We start from the raw sequence: 5,000 nt of genomic DNA, 5'->3' as shown, positions 1-5,000 counted from the left end.
TTTAATGTCAATAGTTTTACAGCCCTAATGACATGGGGGTTCATAATACAAATAACAACATGCATCAATAGTAATGATATTGATGAGAACCAAAGCCAAAACGAAATCAATCAATCTGTGCAACAAAGTGCAGTTCGACCATCCATTCAAAGTAATGGCATGTAGTGAGAAATAAAAACAAAAACATATATAAATGTATAACATAAATATTTTCCATATGAGAATGACAACACAGATTTCACTTTTCACAATGAGCAACACCTGATACTATTTTATTATTGCTGATTTTTTTTTCGTCGCATGTTATTCGCTTCTGCAATATATTTTGCAAGTGACTGTAGTGAAGTTTCCTGATTTAGATTAAGCACTCCAAAAATATCTTCATTCTTTGCTGAATTTGTTTTAAATACAAAACATTTTTCTCGAATATCGTCATAAGCTTTACAAGTAAACAAAAAATGCAATTCATCCTCCCTTGAATGACCGCACATCGGACAAGGGGAGAGTAACGAGGGCTCAGTCTGAAACCACTTTTCATAAGCATTCAAACCAATCGTTCTCGTTCTAAATCTGGCGAGACTTGTTCGGTGCCACTTGTTTGTCACGACTGTGATATATTTTTCTGTTTGAAATATACTTTTAAAACTAAAAAAACATCTATATTTCTCAGTGCTTTCCATTTTACAGTGCCAATTCTGTTTATATGAAGCAATTAGCCTATCTTTGAATTCTGAAACAAATCCTGAGAGAGAGAGAGAGAGAGAGAGAGAGAGAGAGAGAGGTGGGTTGACGAGGAAGGAAGAGGGTTTAAAAAGTCGACCAAAAAAAAAAAAAAAAAAAGAGAAAAACTTTGATTGGACAATGGACGACGATGCAAAGAGGCGGACAGCGCAGCGAACGACCAATCAGCGTTGTGGTGGTCAATAACGAAATCTTGCCTGGACAGATTATTGTGTCTGGTGTCTGTCAACGCTTTCCATTAGCGCCGCTTCCGGTTTGATCAGAACGGGAAGAGGGGTGGGGGTTGGGGGGTTGGGGGTGGGGGGAGAGGGTCTGGGGATTGTTCGCGAGCTGGGCATAGAGGAGGCTGATGAAAACCGCGTGTTAGTTGAGAGCAAGTGAAAAGGATGATTAATACTGGGTGTATTATCGATTTTTGCGAAAGACGGGTAGAGGAGGAAGAAAGTGTGGCGCTTTGAATTTGTCTCTTTGGGGTGATTGTGTTCGGGACGTTCACGTGTTTCCTTTATCGCGCCTTCAGTCTCTCTCTCTGTCCCTGTCCTCCGCTGTTTCTCTCTCTCTCTCTCTCTCTCTCTCTCTCTCTCTCTCTCTCTCTCTCTCTCTCTCTCTCTCTCTCTCTCTCACGATCTCTCTCTCTCTCTCTCTCTCTCTTTCTTTCTCTCTTTCTCTCTCTCACACACACAGACACATACACACACACAAACACATACGCGTGAGCACACACACACACACACACACACACACACACACACACACACACACACACACAGAGACACACACACACACACACACAGACACACACACACACACACACACACACACACAGACAGACACACACACACACACAGTCTCTCTCTGTCTCTCACTCTCTCTCGTTCAATCTCAACATTTGTCCTTGCACGCACAGAAGTCATGCAGAATGTACTGAGATGTTTGATCTTGTGAATACCTCTCCTTCTCTCTCTGTCTCTCTGTCTCCCTCTCTCTCTTTCAATCTCAACAACATTGGTCCTTGCACTCTTGGAAGTCGTGTTTATTTTTGGACTCTCTCTCTCTGTCTCTCTCTCTTGAACCAGCCTTGAACTATGGAGCGGAAATATGGGGACTCATGTCAAATAACCAAATGGAAACGGTACATACATGTGCATTGAAGCGCTTTATTGGTGTCCCGTTATGGCAGGTACCCATTGCATATTAGATCAGTTGTAAAATGCATAAAATATTGGCTCAAACTAACAAGTTTGTGTAGGTAAGCATACGAGATGCTGCTGCTGCAAGAGGAAAAGGGCCTACAAACCCCAGTACCATTGTTATCATGCCTGTGACCTACAAACCCCTTTACCATTGTTATGATGTCTGTGACCTACAAACCCCATTACCATTGTGATGATGTCTGTAACCTACAAACCCCAGTACCATTGTGATGTTGTCTTTTACCTACAAAACCCCAGTACCATTGTTATCATGTCTGTAACCTACAAACCCCAGTACCATTTTTATAATGTCTGTAACCTACAAACCCCAGTACCATTGTTATCATGTCTGTAACCTACAAACCCCTTTACCATTGTGATGATGTCTGTAACCTACAAACCCCAGTACCATTGTTATGATGTCTGTAACCTACAAACCCCTTTACCATTGTTATGATGTCTGTAACCTACAAACCCCATTACCATTGTTATGATGTCTGTAACCTACAAACCCCAGTACCATTGTTATGATGTCTGTAACCTACAAACCCCAGTACCATTGTTATGATGTCTGTAACCTACAAACCCCAGTACCATTGTTATGATGTCTGTAACCTACAAACCCCAGTACCATTGTTATGACGTCTGTAACCTACAAACCCCAGTACCATTGTTATGATGTCCATAACCTACAAACCCCAGTACCATTTTTATAATGTCTGTAACCTACAAACCCCAGTACCATTGTGATGATGTCTGTAACCTACAAACCCCATTACCATTGTGATGATGTCTGTAACCTACAAACCCCAGTACCATTGTTATGATGTCCATAACCTACAAACCCCAGTACCATTTTTATAATGTCTGTAACCTACAAGCCCCATTACCATTGTGATGATGTCCATAACCTACAAACCCCAGTACCATTGTTATGATGTCTGTAACCTACAAGCCCCATTACCATTGTTATAATGTCTGTAACCTACAAACCCCAGTACCATTGTTATGATGTCCATAACCTACAAACCCCATTACCATTGTTATGATGTCTGTAACCTACAAACCCCATTACCATTGTTATGATGTCTGTAACCTACAAACCCCAGTACCATTGTTATGATGTCTGTAACCTACAAACCCCAGTACCATTTTTATAATGTCTGTAACCTACAAACCCCAGTACCATTGTTATGTCTGTAACCTACAAACCCCAGTACCATTGTGATGATGTCTGTAACCTACAAACCCCAGTACCATTGTTATGATGTCCATAACCTACAAACCCCAGTACCATTGTTATGATGTCTGTAACCTACAAACCCCAGTACCATTGTGATGATGTCTGTAACCTACAAACCCCATTACCATTGTTATAATGTCTGTAACCTACAAACCCCAGTACCATTGTTATGATGTCTGTAACCTACAAACCCCAGTACCATTGTTATGATGTCTGTAACCTACAAGCCCCATTACCATTGTTATGATGTCTGTAACCTACAAACCCCAGTACCATTGTGATGATGTCTGTAACCTACAAACCCCATTACCATTCTTATGACGTCTGTAACCTACAAACCCCAGTACCATTGTTATGACGTCTGTAACCTACAAACCCCAGTACCATTGTGATGATGTCTCTAACCTACAAACCCCATTACCATTGTTATGATGTCTGTAACCTACAAACCCAAGTACCATTGTGATGATGTCTGTAACCTACAAACCCCAGTACCATTGTTATGATGTCTGTAACGTACAAACCCCAGTACCATTGTTATGATGTCTGTAACCTACAAACCCCAGTACCATTGTTATGATGTCTGTAACCTACAAGCCCCATTACCATTGTTATGATGTCTGTAACCTACAAACCCCAGTACCATTCTTATGATGTCTGTAACCTACAAACCCCAGTACCATTGTTATGATGTCTGTAACCTACAAACCCCATTACCATTGTTATGATGTCTGTAACCTACAAACCCCAGTACCATTGTTATGACGTCTGTAACCTACAAACCCCAGTACCATTGTTATGATGTCTGTAACCTACAAACCCCATTACCATTGTTATGATGTCTGTAACCTACAAAATCCCATTACCATTCTTATGATGTCTGTAACCTACAAACCCCAGTACCATTCTTATGATGTCTGTAACCTACAAACCCCAGTACCATTGTTATGATGTCTGTAACCTACAAACCCCATTACCATTGTTATGATGTCTGTAACCTACAAACCCCAGTACCATTGTTATGACGTCTGTAACCTACAAACCCCAGTACCATTGTTATGATGTCTGTAACCTACAAACCCCATTACCATTGTTATGATGTCTGTAACCTACAAACCCCAGTACCATTGTTATGATGTCTGTAACCTACAAACCCCAGTACCATTGTTATGATGTCTGTAACCTACAAACCCCAGTACCATTGTTATGATGTCTGTAACCTACAAGCCCCATTACCATTGTCGTAATGTCTGTAACCTACAAACCCCATTACCATTGTTATGATGTCTGTAACCTACAAGCCCCAGTACCATTGTTATGATGTCTGTAACCTACAAACCCCAGTACAATTGTGATGATGTCTGTAACCTACAAACCCCATTACCATTGTTATGATGTCTGTAACCTACAAGCCCCAGTACCATTCTTATGATGTCTGTAACCTACAAACCCCAGTACCATTCTTATGATGTCTGTAACCTACAAACCCCATTATTGTTGTTATGATGTCTGTAACCTACAAACCCCAGTACCATTCTTATGATGTCTGTAACCTACAAACCCCAGTACCATTGTTATAATGTCTGTAACCTACAAACCCCAGTACTATTGTTATGATGTCTGTAACCTACAAACCCCAGTACCATTGTGATGTTGTCTTTTACCTACAAACCCCAGTACCATTGTTATGATGTCTGTAACCTACAAATCCCATTACCATTGTGATGATGTCTGTAACCTACAAACCCCATTACCATTGTTATGATGTCTGTAACCTACAAACCCCAGTACCATTGTTATGATGTCCATAACCTACAAACCCC

The sequence above is a fragment of the Babylonia areolata genome, chromosome 31, assembly GCF_041734735.1.
Source record: "Babylonia areolata isolate BAREFJ2019XMU chromosome 31, ASM4173473v1, whole genome shotgun sequence".
In the NCBI taxonomy this organism is placed as follows: Eukaryota; Metazoa; Mollusca; class Gastropoda; order Neogastropoda; family Buccinidae; genus Babylonia; species Babylonia areolata.
The sequence above is the reverse complement of the archived record's forward strand: the minus strand, read 5'-3'. Positions refer to the sequence as shown.